Below are 13,584 nucleotides of genomic sequence, written 5' to 3'. Positions count from 1 at the left end.
AAAGGCATGTTGTATTCATGAGCTAATAGAATTTCTTGTGCAGTCTTTACATGCTTAGAAAAACTGGATATAGTTTCTATTCTGAGTGAGCAAATAGGAGTGTCTTCCAAGTATCTCTATTTAGCAAAGCAATTGCAATGATATTCTTTTATCTTATGTACGTGTACATTTGAGGTTATTCTCAAGCTCTGGATTTAAAACTTTTTATTGTTAAAAACACTCTTGAATTTTCTTTTGCTATATCAAATTATTGTTACTCAATGCAAAATGTCTCCCTAGAGATCTACATTTTATGTGTTCATGACACAAGTTAAACCAGAAAATATCCCAAAGATGTACTTGCAATGCAGAGATTGTACTTTGTAATAAAGAAGGTTGGTTAAAACTACTCAGGGGAGATGATGGGATATTAAAACCAACCTCTAAACTTTAAAAAGAAAATGTTATAGGTGTGTATTTTCTTCATAAATGTATAATTAAACTCAGTATCTTCATTTACTAAAATTGGAGATAGTGCTGACTATATTTTCTGTTGCCTGGAGAGATTTGGTTTATTGTTTTTCATTATACTACACAAATATAGTTTCTAAAGGCATGCCTTACACTACCAGTTTCTTTTGTTACTGCTTGTGTTTTTATTACTCAAAAGTGGATTATTACACAATATAAGATTGTCCAAATTTGAGACTCGGTTTTAGAGAAGTTAATCGTCACAGTAGCCAGTTTGCTACAACATGCTAAAACAGCTATTACTGCATATTAAGATAGGAATACGTAGAAAGGTTGTTATTCTCTGAGCATACATTTTTCTTTTATATTTGATAAACACATTTTAACATGTGTGTGTTACAGAATATAAATATTATCTATATATATAGAGAGATAATATGCTAATTGGTCCTTATGGTGTCACAGACACCACCGCTAAGGAGGAGGCTGCCTGCCCATGCGTGGTGGGGCATTGCTCCCAGAGACCAGGTGGAAGCCGGGAGGTGCCCGGATGAGGCCTGTTACCAGGAAGGCGGGAGTGAGAGCCCATAGTGCCCCCCTCACCAGTCCTTCGCCACCCACTGCTCGCACTCAGAGTGCCCCTCCGCTCACCTGCCTGAGGAGGGAGCACAGCACAGCAGGTGGAAGCTTTCCATGCTCTCCTCTGGCACCATAATGGGCAGAGCTGCCACGTTGCTCCAGAGACAGGGCAGAAGTGGGGAGGTACCCAAGGAGGTGGGGCCATTCTGAGGCGACTTGAGGGACTGAGGGTAGGGCTTGAAGTGGCCAGAGAAGGCCAGAGGGTTGGGGGTGGGGGGCTGGGCCAGGCACACTGGAGCTCTGCATGGAGAGGTTCGGGTGTCAAGGCAGGGCGGTAGGTGGGTGGGCAGGCCACGCGATTTCGCGCACTGGGCTCCTAGTATTATATATCAGAATTGGAAGCTCTAGGATCACCTGTATCTAAGATGACAATCTTTTACAAATAGCCAACCTGCTTCAGGAAGCATTCATATCTAATTCACAAAGCAGTCGCCTCATCCCATAAAAAACATTTTTGTTGTTAAGTGAAATTTTTGTGATCTAAATATGTCATTTTTTTCTTATTTCAGGGATCTTTCAATATTTTGAAATTTAATTTAAATGTTAACCCCTATTTTTTTCTCATTTAAAACAAGAGATTCTTTGTCTTTTCAGACCATTCTCAGATATTCTCAGGTGATATAGGAGTATGGAGTCAAAGAGCAGAATAGTTAATGGATAACAGATTAGCTCCAGGTAGGCAGGTCAAATTTTTTCCAAAAACATGCTCTTCAAACAAAGCCTCTGAATAATAAAAAAAGATTTAAAAGCCCCAGGCAATGGCCAGTTATTTAAAAATATCTACTATAACACAACAAACCAGAAAAATCAAGTCAGTCTTTTGGAGACTGTTGTAATGGACTTTGATCATGCTGCTTGAATCCCCTGGGTACTGTTTGCACTGCCCTCATGAGTGAATATAAGTGAATATAAAAAAGTTCCCCTTAAACACACGAACACACACACACACACACACACACACCCAGACACACACATGTCATGTGGCATAAAGTAATCCATAATACAAAATTTCAGTGTTAATCTCTCTCAGAATTATTTATTCATTGGAAAGCCCTAAATAATAGATGATATAGATAGATAGATAGATAGATAGATAGATAGATATAGATATATAGATATATAGATATATAGATATATAGATATATAGATATAGATGGATATAGATATAGATGGATATAGATATAGATATAGATATAGATATAGATATAGATATAGATATAGATATAGATATATAGGTGTGTGTGTGTATTCTTTTCCAGAAAAACCTGAATGTCAATACTTAAAAAAAAAAATCTTTGGACTTGTATATTTTGCTGCTGTCAGAGTGACATAAAAACTATTCAAAATTGCATATTTTTAAAAACATCTATTATAGTCAACATTTGAATTGTGCAATGTCTCTCTTGAAAAGCTCACATAAAAATGGCATTTTAGGATAGAATCAATGTATTCCAAAAATATGAATAGTTTTATGATATTGAATTGAATTTTAGTAACTGATCAAGAATTAAATTTGAAGAAATCAAACAAAAAATTTGTTTGAAATATACTAGAAAAGCAATATTTATTTGCACTAAATTAAGGTTTATTTATTAATGTCTACTTAACCTCATTACACTTGAAATTAAAGTGTCCTAAAACCATTTAGTGAAGTTTCAAATAGTAACATTTTTGCATTTTGAAATAAAAAAGTAATGTACAATCATAATAATGAAACTGGATAAAATGGGTCCGAGGTCGCCTGTCATTACTTGAGCCAAATTAAGCAGAGATAGGGTTAAGTCATATATGAGTGTTTATTAAAAAAATGCAGGCTGTATAGGGAGAGCAGTAGGTCACCCTGAAAAGATGATCTCCACCTCCTACTAGCCTGCAGATTAGAGGGGGATAAAGAAGAAAGGGTGCATGCAAGGGGGAAGGGGGCCAGGAAAATGGCGGCGGGTCCATGGTCTGTGTGTCTCCTTCCAAGATCTTGAAATCCAGTAACAAGTTAGTTAATTTTCAATGATGTTAAAACCCAGCTCTGGCCAGTTCAATGGGCAGCATTCCTGAGACAAACTCCCAGAGGGGCTCAGGGTCCACGCACAGCAACCAAATCAAAGTGCATAATGCCCTTTGTCTCATCTCAAAATATATTTTCGTTTCTGAGCAATGGACCCATCTGCCTGCAGTCTCTCATCTTTTTACAGCTCTGTTTTTCTTGCAGCACATCCTCCAGTTTCCTAGGGTAAGAAAAACTCTTATCTATAGTTAGTAGGGTGAATAATCATTAAACAACTATAGTCCTATTCCTATGAGGTATCCCCTCCTTTCAATTATGTTACCCAATTCATCAAGAGAGAGAGAGTTATGCTTGGTCAGTGTGTCTCAGTGGCTGAGATCAACCTATGAGGCAGGAGGTTGCAGTTCCATTCCCAGTCGGGGTTGTGGGCTCAATCTCCAACGTAGGGTGTGCAAGAGGCAGCTGATCAGTGATTCTCTCTCATAATTCTCTCTCTCTCTCTCTCTCTCTCTTTCTCCCTTCCTCTCTGAAATCAATAAAAATATATCATTTTTTACAAAGCAAGGAAGGGGGTAAACTGTTTTAAAGATATTTCCTTCAAATGTGAAATAAGTGCAAATTAGAAATTAGTTGGAATGCTTTTGTTTGCTGTTTATTAGAGACCAACATGCAAACTTGTTTAATAAAAACGAAGGAATTCTATGTCACTCATGTAACTGAAAACTCTAGAAGCTGCATTCTCCAGGAGTGGCTCAAACACAGCCCAGGGCTCCATACCTGTAATCCCCTCAGTTCTGCCCTCCTCCCACTTGGACTTGTAACCAGTGGAATGCCTCCACGATGGAAAAATGCTGCCAGGGGCTCCTGGAAGGACATCTGTGTATAGTTCTGTCAAAGCAAAGAGATTTGATGCCGAGCTCTAGAAAACCCCAGCAAAATGAGCACCCCTTCTTATTATTCTGAATTGGTCTCAAGCTTAATTGGTATCATTCTTGTGACCAGGGAAATAGCCGTGTTAATTAGATTACACCTGGTTTGCCTAAACTGATCACTGTGGAAAAGGAGTTAAAGTTAGCCTAATTAACTTAGTTCGATCTTTCTTTCCCTTGGAACTGGAGTCAATCCCATTCATAATATGTGGCTGGTGCAAAATAGTATAAATTGTAGAGTAGCAGTGTTTCAGAGAAAACCACCATACCTGCTAGCAATTATAACAATCTTTTTGTCCTCAAATAAGAATCAGTATTTTGGAAAAGGCAAAACCAGTGCTAAACAATGGAGGAATTTCTGGTCATACTTTGCTATGTACCCTGCTATGTCCAGTCATTACACCCACCTGAAAGGGAACAGGAGATGGGGAAAAAAGAGTGAAATACAGATGGGAAGTATTTATAACATGAGTTTGATTACTGTATTTACTCCCAATTTTACTTCATCCTATAAGTATTAAATGGATTTAAGATTAGACAACTCACTGAATTCAGGAAAAAAATATTTTTCCTCCCCCTTAGGTAGGTATCCAGAGGTGATCACTGTATTCACAATGAGAGTCAGGCTCATTCTCCATCTGTCACCTTAGACCAGGGGTGGGCAAACTTTTTGACTCGAGGGCCACAATGGGTTCTTAAACTGGACCGGAGGGCCGGAACAAAAGCATGGATGGAGTGTTTGTGTGAACTAATACAAATTCAAAGTAAACATCATTACATAAAAGGGTACGGCCTTTTTTTTTTTTTAGTTTTATTCATTTCAAACGGGCCGGATCCGCCCCGCAGGCTGTAGTTTGCCCAAGGCTGCCTTAGACAGTCACAAAGAATTGATTGGATTTGACATTCGATAAACCTGTTGCCCAACCTGGGTCTAAAATGCTCATCAGTTATAAGCCTCTACTCTTAAGGCGGTGGTTGACCCTTAAAACATCAAGGAATCACTGATTTAAGAAAGCCCACTGTGAGGAGCTCTGTAAGCTCGACTAAAGTCACTAAAAAAAAATCTAATATTTTGGATGATAACTTACGTTCAAAATATGAGACACCGTTAAAAATACCAACTATTTTAAAACATACGTATGTCCTTCCCACCCTTAAAGGGATGATATTCTTGTCAATGTGAGAAACATCTAAACGCATGCCTCTCTGTGTAGAAAGATATTTAAATGTTTTATTTTATCACTTACCCAAGGACTTCATGCTTAAATGATTTTGTTTACTGAACAAGTGGTAATTATATAATTTAGACTTATCACTCTTTCTCTATTTTAAATGTTGATCTACAGTATTTTAACCAATACTACATGATTGCCCTTGAAATAAAATAAGCATACAGATATTGAGACATTATGTAACCTAAATAGCTTTCATTTTGGCTATCAGCATTTATTCATGCTCCAATTTGATTTCTCATCTCTCAGTCTAAAAGTTGTTTGTATTTGATACATGATCAGTCTATCAAATATAACTCTATAAACCTTGTTTCAGCAATAGTTTATAAGAGCTTCTATAAAGCCTAAAATTTCTTCTTGTCATATGTAGGCCAAAGCAAAAATATCAGAATACAATTTAGTGATTAAAAATATTTTCATTTAAGTGCTTCAAATATTAGTAATAATACATCATGGACTCAGGGATTGAAATATTAGATATGGAAATTTAGGAACCTATAAAGATATTACATTTTTATTTGTTTAAAAGAAATGTGTCACATTGGAATGATATGTGACATTGAGAAAACAGTGATATGTGTCAAACAACTTAAGAACACATGGCCAACATGAAAAAAAGTTTGTAAATATATAAATGAACAAAGCATTTGTACAATTAGTATATAATTCATCATTATCTTAAATCATAAGAAATTTTATCTAAATATAGGAAATCTATTTAAAAAAATATTAGTCAAAACTCCTAAATGTCAACCAATTTATATGGCATAGGGGCATGTATCTGATGCAAGTAACGAATTTCAGGGCAATGGAAAGGAAAGATACATTCTGTGATTCCTTTGTACCTTTTCTTACCATTTACTTCCACAGCAAAGAGCAAGATAAAAGACTTGGGTACTCTTACTGAGATGGTTCATCATCCAGTTCGTTCATATCAGTCAGAGTCACCTGGGGACAATCAAACTGTCACTGCCAGGAGATTATCCTGATTTCAGTGAGTTGGTTATGACATCAACAGGTTTTGGATCCAAGTTTGTTTGGCAAATGTAGTCGCCATGCCTAGGGACCATGTGTCTGAAGTTTTAAGAGCTGCCACAAGATGGCTATATTCTCTCAACTGTCAACATGTTCACCTCCTCTAGAAACTGGTTATTAGAATCCAAGTTTTTTATATAGTTGCTTTTACATATAAATCAAAGTATTTTACTTTCAAACTAAAGTATGTGACTATTTTTAAGAAACACAAGTAGATGAAAGATATATCATTTGGGGAAACTGAACAAGAGTGAGAATAAAGGCAGATTTATGGCTTTTAATTATTTAGTTCATCACAACATATACCCTAACTAAAATATAAAATATTCACTGTCAGTCTCCAAGATTTAGAAATACAAGTTTAAGTATGAAAAGTACACTTCTTTCTCATGATTCAAATGCCAGATTACTTGTTACCAATACATGTCATTAAAAATGAAACAAGACAGCTTTTGCCTGTTTACTCAGTGGTTAGAGCATCAGTCATGATTCAGGTCAAGGGCAGATACGTTGGCCTCAGGTAAGGTGCTTGCGGGAGGCAACCAATAGATGTATCTCTCTCAAATAGACGTTTCTCTCTCTCTCTTTCTTCTCCCTCCCCTCTACTCTCTCTAAAAATTATCAGTGGGAGATATTTATTTATCCTGGCTATGAACTTGTGAGTTATATGTGTGGCAAATACCTTCTTCCAGATTTTGAACTTTTTTTTTCATTTTTTATTGTATTTTTTTATGAACTGTTCTTCATTTCAGTGCAATCTAGGTTAGTAATTCCTGACTTTATCTTTAGTGATTTTAAGGTTTTAAGAAATTATTTCATACCCTGAGAAGATATTATTGTACTACTTTATAAATATTTACATTTTCCTTTTAACATTTAAATCTTTAATATACCATGATGATTATGATCATGATTATGATGACGATTTAGTTAGAGGTGAAGTTTCTAGGTTTCTACCTAATTTATTGAGAAATCCAGTCTTCCCCAATGACATAAAATAAAAATTTGTCATATATCTATATATATATATATATATATATATGGGTTTGTTTCTAGGTTTTCAATTTTATTCTTCAGTCAGTTTATACATCAGTATACAAACAGAATACTGTTTTAGTATATGTATTTTAAATAAGACCTCCTATATGGTAGTTCATGGTCCCTACTCAATTCTCCTGTAAGTCGATCTTGAATGTTCTCCTTTCCCTTAGTTCTTTCATATAAATGTAAAAAATTAATTAGTCAAATTACACAAAAGCCTTGTAGAGATATTGATTGGAATTAAAGGCAATATATATTTGTCTAATAAATATTTGCTTCATCCAATACTGTTAACTTGTTCTCAGAAGGATATTCTATCATTAGCATCAAATACAATAGAAATAATTGAATATCCTCATTTTAAAGTTGTTGTTTTTTGCTGAAAGTATTTTTAAAAGTTATTGTTTAAACAACTAATTTTATATATAATTACTTGCTGTCCACAGAAGATCAAGATTGCAGCAGGTACGTAGCTGAAATAGGGCTCAGACAAAATTCCAACCCCATTCATTTTTCCCAAAATGTCTACTCAGTATCTATATATATCCAGAAATATAGAAGTGAACAAAATAAGAACCTGTACTTGCCCATTGTTTTACTTTATCATACTGCCTTACATGTCAAACCTCAAAATACCCATTAGGCAAATCTTAATAAACAACATTCTAGGTGTCTGGCACTGTTTTAGTTGAAAAGATGCAGCAGTAAACAAAAGAATAATGATCCTCATGGAATGGAGAGTCTATGGGAGGTAGATACTATAAAAATATAGTTGTAAATACAAACTATGCTAATTCTCTTAGAGAAAATATAGAGTACTATTAGAATGCAACTATAGGTGTGGGGTGTACTAACCTAATTGTGGATATCTAGGAAATTTTTCCTGGAAAAGTGATGTTTGGTGTTTTTTATCTAATGTGTAAGAATTATCTAGTTAAATAAGGAGAAGATTTAACTAAAGTCTCTAAGGAAAGTGGGAGCACAACTTGTTTTAGAAAAAGGGAGGAGGTTATGTCATTGAAAATCAGAAAGCAAGACTAATGATGGTATAAATCATACTGAAGGGTAGCGTTAGTTGATTAAATAGGACCTCATGATGCATCATATTGTTTGTAAAAGAAAGGAAGTACCCAAGGCAGTATGAGAAGCATTCCAAAACCAATGAAATGGGAAATTTCAAAATCAATGCTTACTCTATTTGGAATAATGATGGTGATCATATTGATTTTCATTTGGCAGAAAACAGCATCAGACAGTAGAGCTGACTAGCAAATGGCTCAATGGTCTGACAATGCTTAAAGAAAGAAAATAGGAGAAGGATGTGAGACAGAGAAACCGCTATAAAATAACATTTGTTCAATTTATAGAACCTTACACTAGAAGTCTAATTTGAAATTAATTCATATATCATTAAAATATAAGTGTAAATTATGTTTTAATCTTTTCAACTTTGTTTTACTTCATTTCACATTTTTACGTTCAGAATTTTAAAATGATACTGTCTCCATGTATCAAACTTGTGTTAGACACTTATAGACTTATTTTTCATGTGTTTACATATTTATAAGTAAGAGACTCCTAAGTACTTCAGAGTTAATAATTTAAAAAAAAAAAAAAAGAACTTGTTCCTGCCCAGCCAGCATGGTTCAGTGGTTGAGCATGGACCTATGAACCAGGAGGCCATAGTTCCTTTCCCAGTCAGGGCATATGTCTGGGTTGTGGACTTGATCCCCAGTGTGGGCATGCAGGAGGCAGCCAATCAATAATTCTCTCCCATCACTGATGTTTCTATTCTCTCTCCCACTTCCTTTCTCTCTGAAATCAATAAAACTATATTTAAAACAAACCAAAAAAGTAACTTGTTTCTAATTACTCAAAATAATATCACATATAACAAGGTTCCTAACAACCTTTAATATTAGCTGATGTCTACTTCATGTTCAGATGTTCCTAATTATCTTTCATATACCCTCTGCAGCTGCTTTGTCTAAACCTGGATTTAATATGGGACTACACATTGCATTTGCTTAAGCTTCTTCCTGTGTTTTTTTTTTTTTCCCCCACACAACACAGATCTGGCGGGAAGAATACGTCACTGTCTGGTCATTAGTTTTTCCTTCTGGATTTGTCATTTAGCATATTCCTCTATCCCCTGGTTATCCTGTCAACTGGAAATTAAATTTAAAGGCCTGATAACCTCTTAAGTGTAAGCTGCTTTTTTGGGGGGCTAGAATACAACATGTAAACATCATATTGCATTTCGTCAGAAGCATGTCTTATCTAGTTGCAACATCACTAGTACTTCCAAGATTGATTACTTGATGAGAATAATAATGATCTCTCCATTGTGCAGTTACATTTTCCCTCATTGCCAGAAAATCTTATCTATGATGTTACTTTACCATAATCAAGTGCTCAATTCCACATTATAATATTCATGAAAAGAGAGGTTACACTGTAGTAACAAGAATTTCAAAATCACCGTGGCTTAAAATGACAAAAAGTATGTCTTATTAATTTGAAGCCTGCATTTTCCCAATGTATACTGACTCAGCATTACATCTCCATATCAGTGCACCCTTTACAATCGCCAAAGTGGGGAAAGAGTGAAATGAGCAGATATGCAGTGGCTCCTAGATCTTTGTGCCTGGAAGTGACACATCTTGCTTCTATTCATATATCGTTGGATAAAGCAGGTCACAAAGCTATGCCTAACTGCAAGGTGACAGGGAAAAGCATTACTGCTATTTAAGCAGAGCAGAAACAGAAATAGTGGCGACCAGCACAAATTACATTCATTAACCCTTCACAGTGCTTTTAACGATAATTGATGCTTCTTGTCTGAATCACAAGTTTTGCTAGAGATTGTAAAATGATGGTTTTCTGATTCTATGTTGTATTTTGCCCTTATTAGATGATATTCTCATATAAAAATCAAACTATTTTGTTATTCTAAACTATAGTATTCAATGAAAAGCACTTATAACGTTTTTTTCTGACACACATTTTGAAGGAGTTGATGTGATAGCTGCCTTCAATGATAAGAATAGATGTTTTCAGTTTTCTCCCTTTTAAGTGTTTTTCATATATTAATCATTTTTTATAGAATCAATGTATCTCCATCAATTAAAACAATTTGTATTAGAGGCTCAAATTGTCACAACTTTGACAATACAAACTCTTTCAAGCTTTGTCCTAAGATTTTTTGGACATCACTTACTTGGTCTTTGACAACTTCTTTGCTTTTTGGCACAATTTTCCAGACTTACTTTCCCTCCCCAAGATTTGGAATGAGCCATTTATCCAAGGATCTGGTTTCTTCTAGTGAAGAATGGTAGAAGAGAGTAATACCTGGCCACCAAGGTGCTCATTATTGATGGGGTGACATTACTTTTAGAATTTAAAGGGGAAGAATGAGAAAATATGCACTTGGAAAATTCATATAACCACCTTGATTTAAACATCACAATGTTTTACTTTTTAAATAATATTTCTTTGTATTTTTTTACACTGAAAATTGTCATGGCAATGTTATTACAATCACTTCTACATTCTCAGTCATGAAAGATTAGTTACATTCACAGTGGTTTCTCGCACAATAATCACTTCAGATTCTTTGGGCAAAAAAAGAAAAAAAAATCAGGAGTCAATTAATTTTTGACAAGGTTGCATATAATATACCACACTATTGGATATTCACAAAGCATATTATTAAATCAGACACATTGAAAATCTGTGATGTAGGATGCCTATCTAACTTTGTTGAGACCGCTATGTACAAAATGACACTAGTTTTTCATGGAACATATTTTGGGAAATACTGGTGTAAAGTAAGTTTTAAGAATAAGGTTCTCCTTTGAAATTCAGTCTAAACACTGAAGTTAAGACCCTCTGTTATTATACTTAATTTCAGATGACTTATAAACACATAAAAAAGAAACCACTTCACCTTAATGATTTTCAGGATTTTTTTTATTCCAGAGGGAAGAAATGCAATAAAAATTATATTAGATTGAATGAAGTAATATAAAATAAGGCTTTTTGAACTCTGCAGTAAAAGGATACTATAAATAGACGTTAATGTTGTTTTCTGTGTCTTTGATCAGACTTTTTTAAACATAGCTGAAAGCATATAATTTGTAATATTTTTTACTGTAGAAAAACTCTGACAATGCAATAAACTTCTAATCCATAGCTATGGATTAATTTTTATATGAAATAATTTAGTTTCCTGTATTGGCAATATTGTGTGATTCTATTCTCTCATTAAAGACATATTTTCTAAAAAAGGACATAAATATAGTTGTACACATAAACACATATTGGAGACTTAGCATATTTGCTTTAGGTACTTTTCGGAGAGATAGAAAAATTAAAGCATGTGGACGGAAGACAAATGGAGTACAGAAGTTTATAATAGGCCCCATCTTATCTTTATTCCACTTCTATTGTTTTTATAGAGAGATTGGGACAGTCTCTCCCTTTTCACTATTTCCTTTGGCTTTCTCATCTGGAGAAATGAGAAATGGCCATAAAAGGCAGACATGGCGAAGTGCTTTATTTGACAAATAAATCTGCATAGAAGTTCTCAACAGGAACATGTCTGATCTCTAAAAGCTATTTAAAAAAACTAGATATTATTCTTATTTAAAATACACAGCTGAACGAGAGTTTTGAACCTGTTGGCAATGATTCCAAAGAAGCATTCTAAAACTCAGATAATTTTCTTGTCTCTATTTTCTTCCATATTTTAATCATGGTTGAATTATAATGAATACTTTACTTTTGAATGTGTGCTAATGTTACATACACTTTAAACTTCCACAGTTTGCCAGAAAATGAATCCAAACAGTATTATTCATTTCAGCTGACTCTTTTAATTTTACTCTTGGATGTCTAGTCCAACCCATGTATACTCCAGAGAAATCCCTTATATCTGAACACTTTCTATTTTGAAAACATCATTACTAAGCCTCTTTGCATCTCATGGAAGCAATGCAGCTTTAAAAAACTATTTTTTTTTTTTTTACAAATTTCAACTCCTAAAATAAAACTTTTTTTTTACTTTTCCACTGAGAAGGATCAAGTAATTTGCTTAGGGTCACTGGTCTTCTCTCTTTATCTCTTCAGTTGTCCCTTTGGAAAACTAGTTATACATATTTGATTCAGGAAAATAAATATACTTAAGTGTTTTGAACACTAGTGAATACATTTGTCCTGCTGAAGTAAGTTGCTATGGACTACTGGAGCTAATTCTTTTGGCAGAAGCTTGATTCTTTTTGTTTGCCTATAATTAGTTAGTTGGATGCATGTAAGAACAAGATAATTTCTTTTAAAATATATACAAATGGCCCACAACTACAGATAGGACATCAGCAATTTATTTCATAGTCTAACTCACTGTATGCTGTTCTCTGACCTCAGCACCATCATCTCTTAATCCAAGACTGTTTATTCTTCTTCTTTATGGTTAAGAAATCCTGTGAAAGAAACATGACAAAGAAAACATATGAAATAGTCTAGTTACTCAGAGGAAGTTCCAGACTCCAAACCTCTGCTGAGAACCTCAGTGAAGAAATATTTTTCCCTAGAACCCTGGCACCTGCCACGCTCTCAGCTGCCCCCTTAGTGGCCCTGAATGCATTGGTGTGTGTGATAGTCTGCTCTAGTTGCCATAAAGAAATACCAGGGACTGGGTGGCTTAAAAAACAGAAATTTATTTTCTCATAGTTTTGGTGACTGGAAAGTCCCAAATCAAAGAGTCAGTGATTGATGTCTGCTGAGAGCCACTGAAAATATTACTTTACCATAAAGGACTTTTATGTCTCAGTGTTTTTTGTGTGTTTGTTTGTTTTTGTTTGTGTTTTTTTTTGTTTTTTTATGTGAAATATTTTTCTTTTCTCTTATGAAAGATCCTTGACATTCAGATCACCTGACAGATGCCCTAATAAAGGGTACATTTATGAGAGTCTGGATGTTGCAACATGGGATAGAACATAATGTCTGGTCTATTGGAAACATAAAATCCTGGAGGCAAATTCTGATCCCACTCCATGCTAGCTGAGTGATCTTATCTAAATTATGTAACTTCTCTGAGTTCATCACCTCATCTCTAAACTATGGATGACACCAGCAGGATTGTTGAAAATACACATTAAAAATTATTGGTAGAAGTTTTTATTATAATGTCTATAGTATTGATTAAGTAGCCTTTGAATAGTAAATGTGTTTTCTTCTTTCATTCCTGGAAAATATT

General features: G+C 34.5%; 1 protein-coding gene across 1 annotated transcript in view; it reads left to right on the top strand.

The window, feature by feature from the left end:
• Positions 1 to 13,584, top strand: part of NAALADL2 (N-acetylated alpha-linked acidic dipeptidase like 2) — a 796,115-nt gene that overhangs the window by 666,548 nt on the left and 115,983 nt on the right. The gene's annotated exons all lie outside the window — the stretch shown is intronic.

Source organism: Myotis yumanensis, unplaced genomic scaffold (assembly GCF_028538775.1).
Source record: "Myotis yumanensis isolate MYYU_CA2020_CCGP unplaced genomic scaffold, mMyoYum1.0.hap1 SCAF_2, whole genome shotgun sequence".
NCBI lineage: Eukaryota > Metazoa > Chordata > Mammalia > Chiroptera > Vespertilionidae > Myotis > Myotis yumanensis.
The sequence above is the reverse complement of the archived record's forward strand: the minus strand, read 5'-3'. Positions and strand labels throughout refer to the sequence as shown.